The following is a 14,656-nucleotide window of genomic DNA, read 5'->3' on the forward strand; positions in this document are numbered from 1 at the left end:
AGAGACTAGCTAAAATAACTGTATAGGAGTTCTGGAAATCAGTCAGCAATCCATAGCGACCACATGAACGCCCAATCGTGAAAAAACACATGCACAAGGGTAGGAAATCTAATGAAGTTTTTACTCATCTTTGCTCTCCCCCTCCCAGGGGGTTAAAGTACAGTTTGGGGGAAGAGAGGTCTGGCTCCCAGCTCCCTCATGAAAGCCAGAGAGAGAGTAATATTCTAACCCATCTAGGGGCAGCCTGACGGGTGTCTGCATCACCTAACTCGGAGTCCAGATGGCTAGCAGTGGGATCTCAGGGTAGGGGAAGCCAGAGCAAGCAGTGGCAGGGCTCCTGGGAAACCCCACAGGAGGCACAGACCTAAAGATGCCTGGGACAAGGGATTCCTACTTGAGGAACACAAGAGAACAGCTAAGACTCCAAGAAGACATTTAGGAAAATTAATACACTCATTTAAAAGCATCTGTGTATACCGGGGACCTGGGAAAAATAGCACCCCTGGAGATCCAGGGAAGGGGCATGCCCCAAAAGAGACTGAAAAGACCTTGATCCCTTAGGCTGGGCTAATCCTGGGCTCAGGACACACCCTGCTAGTTAGTGGAGGGCTTCCCCTGCATGGAGCCAGTCTACACCTTGGGAGAGGTTGCTGCTTTTTCAAACGTCCAGTTTTCAACACAAGATCACAATGCAGGTTAAAAAAATAGGAAAACTTGGCCCAATTCAATTTTATTCATTCCATTCATTCATTCTAATTTATTCCAACGGAATAAATCTCAAAACATTCCATTAGAAAACAACCACAATCTTCTATGTGTGTAAAAATTTATAATCATACTACCTGGCACATATCTAGCACTTACCTTCTTTCTTACACCATACCCCATCTTGCTGGTCCTGTATTATCATATTATGTCTCACATAATATATATATATTATAGTAATACAGGATATTACTATATCATTGTGGGACAGATCTTAGGAATTCCAAGGCTCAGACATTAATTGATTTGCCCAACACTGTGCAGCCAGCCCAGTGTAGAAATGGAACAGGAACCCAGGTCTTTGGATCCCTAATGCAATATTCTTTCCACAGCTCTGCCCCACAGGTAGCATCCCCCCCTTTGTTCTGGCTAGACTAGGTTTGGAATATAGTTTTCAAGTCTAAGGATTCCATTTATAAGGAAGGAGACAGGCAGAGGAGAGGAAATGAGATGGGAAAGGTCTGGGAACATGTCCTGTGGGAAGCCAGAACCATGATGGGCCATGGGGGCATGTTTGGCCCAGGGCTCCTGTGTTTCCCCAGGCTTTGAAGTGGCAGCTCACAGCCTTGAAAGGGTTCCCAGAGCACTCCCCACATCCTGTGAGATGACACAGTATGTCCACCTGAGAAGTTGGGATTAGTTCCTGGAATGTGAGACTTGGGACTTGTAAAAAATACATATATTAAGAAACAGAAATCTCAATTAAATGAAGTTGGAGCTGCGGTGTCCTGTGACCATAGCGGAGTCCACCAGGAAGAAGAAAGTCTCCTCTTCTCTCTTGGGACGGACTCAGGCAATGAAAAGCCATGGGCTCTTTGTTTACTGAAGCTCTCCCAACTCCGTTCCCTCCCTGTAGAGAGCTTTCCCCTTCCTTTGCCTTGTGAGGCCTTGCATGTAGATGGTTGTGGTTGCAGACCTCTAATTTTGCAGTTCTCAGCTTGAGCCCCAATAAACCCATCTTTGCTGGAGAAATACCTGGCAGTCTGTTTGTGTCAGGCCGTGTGCTAGGCTCAGCTGGGTCTGACTCTTGTGATCCCATGGACTAGCCTGCCAGGTTCTCTGTCCATGGAGTTTTCCAGGCAAGAATACTGGAGTGGGTTGCCATTCCCTCCTCTAGAGGGTCTTGCCGACCCAGGGATTGAATGCACGTCTCTTGCACCTCCTGCATTGGCAGGCGGGTTCTTCACCACTAACTAGTCCAGTAGATTCTAATTCTTATGGTTGATGATCACCCTTATGAGTAAAATCCTTGAAGATACTTGGTCAGCTGTCCTGAAGACACCACCTGAAGAGAAATGGTTAGAAGGTGCCTGATTCAGGACCTTCCTCTGGAGAATGCTACCTACTGTGTCCTCTTGTCACTGGCGAACTAACACATCTGTACCCTCCTTCTGGTTCCCAGGGTCACCTGAGCAAGCAGGCAATCCTCAAGTCTTCTGGGCTCAAGCAGGTCACCCCATCCCATCTCGGGTTGCTCATGGTGGCTCCTTGCCTCCAGGTCCTAGAGAATTCCCCCCAGTATATTCATTCCTCCCATCACTTGCTCACAGAGCCCTGTATGGGCTACTCTCTGCCCTTTCCATTTTCGCCTCCAGCGGTTCAGTCTCCCCACATTGTTTCAGGTCTTTATTCAATGTCCTTTATGAACGGTGCCAGAGACAAAAATGCAATGATCATCCTGTCTGAGCTAGGCAATACACATTCGCAAGTCTGTAGGGCAACTAGGTGCAAAAAGGAGGTGCAGGGGAGTGGGGGCTGAGTCTGATCCTTCAAGCCCTGAACCATCAGGATTCTGCCAGACCCCCGGAGCAGGTCAGTAACATGAAACCTTCTCTGCTTTTCTTCACCTTCACTGAATGGAGCCCAAGCTGCTATTAATAAAATAGCACCTCTCACTCCACAACACTCCTGCAGGTAGTATGGTCAGATGAGCCAAGCAGCAGCATCCACCCTAAATGGCTAAGTAACCCTGGGCACATTCTGGATCTTTTCGAACTTTGTTTCTCATCTGCTACAATGTGGGATAAATAACCCATCCTGCCTCAACGGATGGATTCTCATGTAAAACACTTATTTAATTTTTAAAAATCAGAAAACAGAAAGGCAGTGGAAAATAGATATAATTATAATGTGAATATCTATATGAGAACCATATGTAAATGACTCATACCTTTCAGGGCATGATCCTCAGTATCGTCTACTACTGAGTCTTGGTGTGAATAAATACTGTCTTCTGGAGGCCGAAAAGGCAACTCTTTTGACCATGGACAAGAATGAAGTAATTCAGGATACTGCACAGAATCCCTGGGATCCATGACACTGAAAAATGAAAAATGGATGATATCTTTGAGATGCAAAACCATGAATGGCCATATAACCATTGGGTCGTCGTTGTCAAATTATTCAGTAGTTTGCCAAAGTATCTCTGTTGAGCTTAAATTTTCAACAATACTTAGGCAGTCAAGACCTATTAGCAGATGACATATTAAGTAGTGTATATATTAGCATAAAGTTCTCATCCATTATACAAAAAATCATTGAATATTTGCAAGGAGCATGGTGAGAGGTGCTGGCATCTATAAAACAAGATGAGTCAGGCATGGATCCTGATTCCTAGGATCTTAGCGTATGTGTACATATGTGTGTGTGTATGTTCAGTCACTTAGTCATGTCCAACTCTTTGCAGCCCCATGGAGTGTAGCCTGCCAGGCCCCTCTGTCCATGGAATTTTCCAGGTTATAATACTGGAGTAAGGTGCCATTTCCTTCTCCAGGGGATCTTCCCGACCCAGGGATCGAATCCACATCTCTTGAATCTCCTGCATTGGCAGGTGTAGTCTTTACCACCAAGACACCTGGGAAGCCCTTAGAATCAAGTGCAATTTATACACTTGTGCTATTTCAAGGTCAGAAAAGATGAAAGCATGCTAGGCAGCCTGATCTGGACCATACATTGGGCATAACTGTTGCTAGATGTTAGTTCCCCTTTTAAGGACAAAGTTGGGGTGTGATCTGGATGCCTGGAGTCTCTGCTCCAGGAAAGGCCAGCGCACTTCCTATCAGCAAGCTGCTCTCCTTTGGGTTCTTACCTGTTCCTGCTTCCTCCAGGGCGCAGGGGAGTGGGAGGGGGCAAATCCACCGAGGGGGAGCTCATTCCTCAGAGGGAGCACTGTGAACAGCTGAGCTTTGTTCACGGCAAGGTTAATCATTATTTCTTGCATCTATTAATTAGCTTTTATGAACTATTTACTTCTTTTCTTTATTTATGTTTTGAGGCTCTGTTTTCCATATCAGTTTATGTGAATACATACACATTTGTGGGGGAACACAACTTGACTCAAAAGACAGATAGTTTGGTCTCTTATTTTTGGAAAAGAATACCTGTTCATTTAAAACATACACCAAGAGAAGGATCACAGCAAGTTCTGCCTTTCAATTACTGTTCCTTTGTATCAAAGGATGTAGTAAATGAAAATGCTTTGAAAGTCAGAAGTCAAAAAGTGGTGGGGTTGAAAGACACAGGCGTTACCATGTGGTGGGGGCAGACTTAAGTGAAGGTCTGATCCACCCTTCTCACCATGGAACAGTTGATAGATAAGCCCATTGCAGCCTAGTAAGCAATTTTTCATTCTTTTTTTTTTTTTTAATTCTGCTATGGACTGAGTGTTTGTGTCCCTCCCCCACTCTGCCCAAATTTGTATGTTGAAATCCTAACCCCTAATATGATGGGGCAAAGAGATAAGACCTTTGGGAGGTGACTAGGTCCGGAGGTGTAACCTTCCTGAATGGGATTAACGCTCTTATAAGAAATAGCTCAGCTGGTAAAGAATCCGCCTGCAATGCAGGAGACCTGGGTTTGATCCCTGGGTTGGGAGGATCCCCTGGAGAAAGGAAAGGCTATCCACTCCAGTATTCTAGCCTGGAGAATTCCAGGGACTGTGTAGTTCATGGGGTCCCACAAAGAGTCGGACATGACTGAGCGACTTTCAAAAAAAGACAAAAGGCAGCCCACTTCTGCCATGTGGGGACACAGCAAGAAGCCAGCCATCTGCATGCTAGGAAGAGGATCGTCATAAGAACCCAACCACGCTGACCTTTTGATCTCAAACCTCTCAGCTCCAGAACTTTAAGAAATAACTATCTTTTGGTCAAGCCACTCAGCCGATGGTAATTTGTCATAACAGCCTAAACTGAGACATTCCTTCTCTCAGTGTTCCCATCAAGCTACCCAGCTGTACTAAAAACTGAGAGCGTGAATAAATGCTCAGAGATCTACAGTTTCAACATTGTCACTATAATGAGTTAATTAATTATAATCTAGAGTATCTAGTATCCAGTGAGACGTGCAGACTTGGGGGAACCATTTAGTGGGGACTCTAGTTTTTTGTTATCAAATTTTTCAAAGGAAACCCAAAATGTTATGACAATAAGACTTAGAAATAAAGGAAGCCATTACTCATTTTTTAGGTTGGCATTCTCATGATGAAACATCACCCTCATAAAATATCCCTTTGCCATGGCAGACTTCTAAAATGACATTTTAAAGTTACATTAATACCTCAAAAATTATAAAATGCTCACTGTTGGAAAATATGGGGAAGAACAAAGAAAATAAAAATTGGCCATAATCCCATCACTAGGAGATAATAACTGATAATATTTTGGTATATATCTTTTTAGTGTTTTTTGATGTTACATATACATGAATATTTTTTAAAGCTACATTATATGCTGGATATACATTTGCATCTGACTTTCAACACACCATTGATATTATAAGCACTGATTTGTATTTCAGTTCCGTTCAGTTGCTCAGTCTTTGCGACCCCATGGACTGCAGCATTCCAGTCTTCCCTGTCCATCACCAACTCCTGGAGCTTGCTCAAACTCATGTCCATTGAGTTGGTGATGCCATCCAACCATCTCATCCTCTGTTGGCCTCTTCTCATGCCCTCAATATTTCCCAGCATCAGGGTCTTTTCCAATCAATCAGCTCTTCACATCAGGTACCAAAAGTATTGGAGTTTCAGCTTCAGCATCAGTCCTTCCAATGAATATTCAGGACTGATTTCCTTTAGAATGGACTGGTTTGATCTTGCAGTCCAAGGGACTGTCAAGAGTCTTCTCCAACACCACGGTTCAAAGATATCAATTCTTTGGCAATCAGCTTTCTTTATAGTCCAACTCTCACATCCATACATGACTACTGGAAAAATCATAGCTTTGACTAGATGAACCTTTGGTGGCAAAGTAATGTCTCTGCTTTTTAATATGCTGTCTAGGATGGTCATAACTTTTCTTCCAAGGGGCAAGCATCTTTTAATTTGTATTTAACTCTTTGTAATTTACTTCCCTGGTGGCTCAGATGGTAAAGCATCTGCCTGCAATGTGGGAGACCTGGGTTTGATTCCTGGGTTGGGAAGATCCCCTGGAGAAGGAAATGGCAACCTACTTTAGTACTCTTGCCTGGAAAATCCCATGGACGGAGGAGCCTGGTAGGCTACAGTACATGGGGTCACAGAGTCAGACACGACTGAGCGACTTCACTTTCACCGAAATTTTATTTTAATATATGGAAGCAATAAGCAACTTAATTGTATTATAGGACTAATTTTTCCAATTTAATGAATATTTCATCAAATTCTCATGGTTGGTTTTTTTTTTTAACATTTTAGGATATTAAAAATAAAACACTGATATGCTGTGTAGATGATTTAGAATTTACAGAAAAAAAGATGAAGACAATAAAATAACTGATAATTCTAGAGGAATACCCACTGCTGACGTTTTAGTGTGCTTGCTCCCGGTCACTTCTTGTATATTTTGTTGTCATGCATTCAGAGAGACCAAACCCACAAACTCCTGCTGAAGAGTTCTTTACTAAGTTCTCTATCCCTGCTCTGGCCACAGATGATTAGAAAAAAGATGGTTATCTGACACAGGAGCCACCAATTATAGACTAGCTTGTTACCTATGTTACCTGTGAGGGTTCCAGCTAGAGATTTCCACCCAAGATGACTGACTGAACCAGCCACATCTTTGCCTGAGAAGCATGGATTTAAGACCTATACAGAGACAGTCAACAGTAGTGGCAGGGACAGCTGAAGTAGAAATGGAATGTAATAGAATGCGCACAAAAGTCAAGCACTAAAATCAGTGGGAGGGCCTATATGGAGTTCTCAACCTACACATAACAGGTTTTGAATCACAGTTTGACATATTAAAATCGGGACCCAGGAAGAAAAAGACTTTTATAATAAAAATCAAGAGCATCAGCTAGCAAACATTTTCAATTGTACTAATCAGAGATGTGGATTACAAATTACAGACACCAACTCTGGCTAATTTAAATTTCAAAAAGGGAGTCACTGAAAAGCTATTGGGTAGTCTGCAGATTTAATGGAAACCTAGAGAACCAGGCTTTTAAACCTGGCAAGAGCAAAGGTAAGCAGGTGCCCAGAACACAGCCAAGCTGCAGCACAGGGCGCCACTGGTAGACGTCACTGCTTGCGCCTCACGCCGGACTCTGGATTGTTCCACCACTGGTGCCTTGAATGATCTCAAACTGCCCCTGCATCTGTGTGTCATCCCCTCAGGTTTCAAAGTCCCAAAGAGAAGCTTCTTGGGTTCCAGTGAACCTTGATTATAAGGCTGTGCCCTCCCTAGAGGGCTCAGATCTACTCCATTCGTATTCCATGGTGGGGCCTGCCTCCCAGCTTCAGGAATCCTCTGAAGTCTAGGGATAAGCACCATGACTGCAACTAACCAGCAGAAAATAATTTATTCTACTCAACAAAACTCAGCTCACCTCTTTTCAGAAGATCCAAATGGGGCTTTAAAATAATCTCCATAAAGCTCAAAACTTTTCTTGAGTTCTAATGCTGTAAAATAACGTAGATTATTGATGATAGGTGCTGGTACTAGACCCCTGAAATTGGAAAAAAGATCCACAGAATTCTGTAGTGATACCAAGCATATACACACACATTATACCTAAATACTGACTCTTACATCACAAGTAAATGCATTTGACAGCAAAATCTATTTGGAATAATGTAATGTATACACTTACAAACACATCAGAGCTTGTCTTAGACACTGGTATTACATTTTAATTTGTAGATTAAGCAAATTTGTATTTTTCTGAATATTCCTTCTCCATTAAGACATTAATATAGGCAGATTATCTTCCTGTTGGTTAGTGCATATTCTATTGTAAATCCTCACCTATTTGTTAAGTGAAGTCCAGCAGTATAGCAACTGCTATAAAAACTGAAATAGATATTTTCCAGTTTTGTTTGTAATCTAATACTTTGAAGTAATATCAGAATAAAATATTTATAAAAATTCTACTGTTTTACTTTCTACTGAACTCTAGTATAAAATATCCTTTTTTCACCTATACCAGCCTATTTTTCCAGACAGAGTGACTTGAAAGAATCATTAACTACTTTTAGTGAATAAATCCTACCGCTATTCACTCTAGACTTACTAAATAAGAATTGCTATGTGCAAAGTACACTGATTGCATATAAATGCATGCAAATTTCAAAGCACCCTTCTGCCCTTGTACGACCCATTAGAGGCTCAGATTTAAAATAACATAGTGTCCACAGCGTGTCAGTAGGCATGGCCGCTCAGCTGGTCAGGGGTCGGACAAGCCCCTACTTTAGCTGGTCTGGGGTATACTGCCTGTCTCCTGACTACCACCTGTGCCCCCTCCTCCAGTAGAACTTTGTATATTCCACACAGCCTGCCTTTAGAATCAGACTATCCAAAGATAGCTTACCAGGATGGAGAAAAGAAATCACACTTTTTTTTTTTGCTACATAGAAGACAAAGATAAAACCTAATTTATATTGGGTTGAAGATTTTCAACAGATAGCTTAAAATTACAGACAATAAAAAGAAGTGAAATTGAAAAACATTTTAAAATGGCTTTTGCATTCTGCTATCTTGAATTACTGCACTTTAAAAAGCTCTTTAAAACACTATAATTAAGGTCTTGTCAGTGCTCTTAGTAACTTTCTGAAAACAGGGGCTTCATTTTACTACTAGAACTTTCCAAAAGGTCACACAGAAAAGAGAATTCAGAATACTGAAGCCTATAACATTCGTGAGAAAATAAAATGCAAACATTTCATAAACATCCTGGTTATTCATTTTGAGTATATCTTAAAGTTGAAATGTGTCTCGTCACATGTGATAATTAATAGTACAGTAATTATTATAGCCACCAATATCTATGAAGCCTCTACTATGCCTCAGAGACTAAGTGAACCATTGCATATTAAGGATGGAGACTTCATGGGTTAATAAAGATACAACGGTCCCCATCCTCAGGGAATTTACAGTTTAATGTGGAAAGGAGACATTAAACAAATGATCCCACAAATCATTAACTACTATTGTTTTGAGATTCAGGAAGGACAGGATATTCAACAGGATAAAATTAACCTTCCATCATCAAAGCCTTGGTGAAGGTGGATACTTACATTCAAACATGACCAGAAATATCATCCTTTGCAGTCCTCAAAGACTGCAAAAAAAATCATCTGTTTCTAGCAACAGTGAGTATACTGTGCCTTTAAAAACATGTATAAATGAAAGTGAAATACAACTTCTAGAACTAGGTTTACTACCACCAGGTCCATTTTAGTACAAAGGTCCCTGGTTATGCTGACGATTTAGGATTCATCTGGTATACTTGGATACCAAAAAACCAATCTAAAGATGCCCAACTATAAACACACGTGACAAATATCTACCTTTGAAATAGGAACGTGTGCTGAGGAGGTGTGTTTCCCATTAGGGTCTGCCGGGCTGTCTCATACTGTCTCGCCAAAGACTCTCTTTCCTAGGCAAGAAATATGATCTATAATTATATTGATGTTAAAAATATGTCAGATATTAAAATAGCTATAATCATCCTCTTCTTGAGAAGGATTGCCAAATGTGTAGAAAGAAAAAAAAAAGGCCTACAAAATAATATTTGGCCAGTGGAAAGAAAGAAAACTTTATAAAACAAAAATATTTTTATGAAGATTGCAATTTAAATGTGGCAATTTTTATTAACATGTCATATTATTTCTTACATCTTTCTAATGAAATTATCTCTCGATGATACAGACTATTACTGTCTTTTTAGTTTTATCAGATTTTTACACACATAGTAACTGACTGAATATATCTGATGATAAGTATGAATCTGAAATACAACAGATTACGAGGTTTTCCTCCAGTATTTCACCAACACCCCATCACCATCACTAAATACCAAAAAGCACAAACATTTCTATTTTGGGGGATGAATGATTTACAATAGAGATATCTGACTGAGAAAGTTGTAATTACTTTCCCCAATCCAATAAAAAGTTTCAAAAATACATAGGGATTTATGCTGGGAAAATAAAATGAATTAAAATAGCTTCTCCTAAGGGCTGCAATCAGGGGTACATGAGATAATTTACATGAAAGCCCCTTCCAAATTATAAATGATGCATAAAGTCTATTTTCAATCCTAAAGGAAATCATCCCTGAATATTCACTGGAAGGACTGATGCTGAAGCTCCAATACTTGGGCCAATTGATGCGAAGAGCCAACTGATTGGAAAAGACACTGATGCTGGGAAAGGCTGAAGGCAGGAGGAGAAGGGGATGACAGAGGAAGAGATGGTTGGATGGCATCACCGACTCACTGGACATGAGTTTGAGCAAGCTCTGGGAGATGGTGAAGGGCAGGGAAGCCTGGCGTGCTGCAGTCCATGGAGTCGCAAAGAATCAGACATGACCGAGCTGAGTGACTGAACAACAACAACAAAGGCTATTTATGATCTCCACCATAACATCATAACATCTCACTAAACTTCTCTTGTGATGATCTTTAGAATCATCATGTTGCTCATTCTGCAGCATTATAACAGCTGTGCAAGAAGTTGATAACCTATGAACTATCCTAAAAGTTGATAAACACAAAATTTCAAAACAGCATTGAATTTTCATAAACTTTACAAGAAAATGAGGCACTGAAAATAATCTCAGGCAAATTCACCTCATATGTATTACAGCAGCAATTTAGCACTACCCCTGCTCTCATTCCTGAGGAGTGAATCTGTTGGTTCTTGGCAGGATTTGATTTGCTTTTCTACGAAATGACTCTGTTACATTTTATCTCCACCAGGGTTGGCAGGCGAAGCTACCAGAATCTCGGGCTGCAAGGGGCTGGAGTGTAGTTGCCATCATGGATGAGAAACCGCCAACCCTCTAACACAGAACACACCAGATCTCCACACTAGGCTCTAGAAGTTCTGGATTATGGGGGCTGAACAGTTTCTCAGGGAGGTGGCTGCAGATAAGGCATGACCTTGGGCATGTCAAAGTTCATGAGAATTTTTGACAACATGTGGTCTGCTTACCTACTCTCACATTGCCTTTTGATCATACCCTATACTCTCCAGTTCCTCCATACTGTTCATGAATTTTATGTTGAGATGCTGGAGATGAATTACAGCTGAGAACCCAGTGTGTGTGTGTTCCATCTCTGTTCCTCCGTTCTCTCTCCTGAGGACCTGAGTGCCCTTGACCAGAGAAAAGCTGCCTTTAACTGGACCTGAAAACTTTCTAGCAGGTAACATTCAGGTTGGTCATGTTTAAATAAAGCATGGATACCCACTAACAGGCAGAGCCCGTGAGGCAATGATGTGTGTTTCCCATCAGTGTGAATGAGGCTCAGTGGCAGGACAACCTAACTGGGACATGAGCTGGTTCTGGTTGTTAAGACAGACTTATCATTAAAGAATAAAGGTGGCCAAGGGACTTCCCTGGTGGTCCAGTGGCTAAGACTCTGGGCTTCCAATGCAGGGTTTGATCCCTGGTTTGGGAACTAAGACCCCACATGCTGTGGGCAGCACTGCCCCCTAAATGGATAAATACATAAAGTGGAAATATTTTTTAAAATATATTAGAGGGAAAAAAAAAAAAGAATAAAGGTGGCCAAGAATGTGTATTCTGGAGTTCACAGTCTGGATACACCATGCCCTGGGAGGTTAAACAAAGAACTTATATTTGAAAGTCTAAGCTCAAAGGAACATAAAGATGTACCATCCAAGGAGGGTGGGAGAGCAGATACAGAGAGAAAGTGATGAAAAAAAAAAAAAGAGCTGGGCTTCCCAGGACTACAAGGACAGGAGCTGATGGGCCCTGCATGTCGAGGGAGCTCCTAGGGTGTGGTGGGATAGTAGGAGTTGGCGCTGGGTGAAGGTATTTGCAGGAGGAGATCTGGAAAATACCAGAACCACTGGCTCGGAATGGAACTCAGGGTTTCAGACAAGGTGCATCGCCATGGTAACCATGAGAGTCTGGAGACCAGGGGCCCTTCCCTTCCCTAAATTTCCAGGACAGTGTAAACCTCAGGATTCTTGAACTTAATCAAAAGACTGGGACTGATCCCCACTCCTAACGACTGATATTTGATTTCCCACAGATTCTAGTAGGTGGGAACAATTCTAGATTCAATTTATTTTGCATAAACAAATGGGACATTTCCTGCACTCCAGGATCACTTCTGCAGAAGTGGCAATGATTTAGGTCTCTGTATTCCCAACATTCACAGAAAACCCATCACAAACAGGAAAAGAAAATGACCTAATGTGAATGCAGACCAGCTCCTGTCTGTCCTGACTTCTCTAAGTTCTCGAAGAAAGGGATTAGAGTAAGTTATAGGACAAGTCTATGTACTGCAAGCTTAAAAAACATGGACTCTTTGAGTGGACTTGCTTTGAAGGCTCAGCTCAAGAATATTAAAAATATCTCAACATCAAAACAAGTTTTCCCTGGAAATACATATATTTTACAGTATTAGTAGTGCTTTTCTGTGCCTGTTAACTAGAAGAACTGAGTGTCAGAGCTTTGACTAGGAGCCTGGGGGAAAGCTACTCCCAAAATCTACACTGAATATTCTACTTTTAGAACCTCATGCCTATTCTTAGAGGTGTAGAAAGTGTGTGGGGTGGGGGGTTGCCTTCAGCTGATACTGTCAGAGAACAGTTCTGGTGAAACTTAGTGTTAAAATAGCCAACGTCCTTTTTGTCTGAACTGCGTAATGTTCAGTTGCGGCTCCCCCCTCCCCTTCTATCCCTTCTTACCACTGGTGTTTTTTTGCCTGAAAGTTTGGCCCATAATTTCACAAAGTAGTTTCTGTCTGCAAAATCCAGGGACTCAAACTCATTTGAAACTCTTAACTTCCTAGAAATCTTTTCAGGTTTCAGCTGAGGTTTCTTAATATCTCCTAGGGAAAAAAAAATAAGGTTTAAAATAAAAGGCATAAAATAGGATACAACAACTTCTGAAGTGAGGGAAATGTTTTATATCTGGATTTGCTCAAACACAACAAAGTGTATACTTGAAGTCTGTGTGTGTCAACTTGAAAGTAAGATAACTAAAAATATGTCTCAAGAGTACAATAATAATTATTACTGAAAATTATAAAGGTAGTCCACATCACCTAGTAGAAACGTTCTGGGAGTATACTTTGTGTTTGATCAGTAAAGACTTATGAATGGAATTAAAGGCTTCCAGATACTTAACTGAAAAGTCCCTTTTATAATTACTTTCCTTTTGACAAAATTGTCCTAAAAGGCTAAAATAATAAACATGCAATGCTAACAATAATAGTCATAATAAACACACAATGCTAAGAAAAAACTTTTAAAAAGAATGGAATGGATGATGAGGTCACTATTTAGCAGAATTTATACATAAATGTCTAAAGTTTCCTTTGAAACATTAGAATGTCCATAGACCTAGAATATAAAGAATCTAAATTTCTATCGCTGCTCATGTATCATGGGGCCAAGTGTAAATACTTTTGGATGTATTAGGAATATCACCATTTTCAGTATTGCTATAAAGATGCCAAAATAAATCATCTCCATAGTACCAATACGGCTGACTGAACAGATGTGGGAAGCGAGCCCCAACTCAAGACAAAATTGAATAGTGGATAAAATATAACAGAAGTGTGTTTTTAACACAGAGCAAAACTGAAATTAAGAAAGAAACATTTTCAGGTGCTGGAAGTGAAGATTCCAAGTCAGAGCAGAAGACATTGACACCAAGAGGTCAGAATGTTTTGGGCCTGAGGTTTCTGGACTGAGAGGCAAGGCCAGTCGCTGTGTGCTTCATGGACAAGACCTGGGCTCTTTATTAGGTGGGAAGTTGGAAAAGGCGTGTCTGGAAATCTCAGGACTTAGTCTGGGCACAGGCTCACCTACACCGAGGATGGAAACACCCATGGGAAATCAGACCTTTAATTTTGGGCTGTGTGCTGGTACAGAATCTGAACTCGAGCTCCAACCAAACTGCATGCAATCCCCACCGCAGCCAACAAAAAAAAAAAGCAAGGTAAAAGCTGTTGCAGACAAATAAGTTTTTAACCACAGTAGGGAAGTCTAAAGCTCCACAATTCAGCACCTGTCTTGAAGGGGAGAGACTGAGAAGATGTAACAAATACATGAATCCACACCCAAGGAATTCCAGGTGACAGAGCACTGGAAAAGGGACACTGAAGTAATTAAGTTTTTAACAATCACAGAGATAATAGGAGACAATCGTTATGTGGAAACATCCTCTATTCAGTCTTCCTGATGGAAAAGCCATCCAACTCATATTGGTTGAGCACCTACTATGTGCCAGACCGCGCACTGAATGTTGGGGATAGAGCAGTAAATAAAGAGTCCTTGACCTGTGGGATTTACATGTTCATGTTGGAGACAGACAGCTAACATACCAGATAATGTCAGGTGGTGATAAGCACAATGAAGGTCCAGGAAGGTAGAAAGGAGGCAGAGTGAGGGATAGCGTGATGGTCAAAGGAAGTCCTCCTAAGGAGGTGA

General features: G+C 41.2%; 1 protein-coding gene across 5 annotated transcripts in view; it reads right to left on the reverse strand.

Annotated features, from left to right (window-relative positions):
- The window catches only part of LRGUK (leucine rich repeats and guanylate kinase domain containing), a 162,501-nt gene that overhangs the window by 64,997 nt on the left and 82,848 nt on the right, over positions 1–14,656 (reverse strand). For all 5 annotated transcript variants that reach the window (XR_011486915.1, XR_011486906.1, XR_011486899.1 and 2 more), the window contains exons 16-19: positions 12,908–13,050; positions 9,533–9,621; positions 7,573–7,692; positions 2,936–3,084 (exon numbers count right to left, since the gene is read on the reverse strand). The gene's annotated coding sequence lies outside the window, so the exon portion shown is untranslated. The remainder of the gene's footprint in view (positions 1–2,935; positions 3,085–7,572; positions 7,693–9,532; positions 9,622–12,907; positions 13,051–14,656) is intronic.

This window comes from Odocoileus virginianus, chromosome 1 (genome assembly GCF_023699985.2).
Source record: "Odocoileus virginianus isolate 20LAN1187 ecotype Illinois chromosome 1, Ovbor_1.2, whole genome shotgun sequence".
Lineage (NCBI taxonomy): Eukaryota > Metazoa > Chordata > Mammalia > Artiodactyla > Cervidae > Odocoileus > Odocoileus virginianus.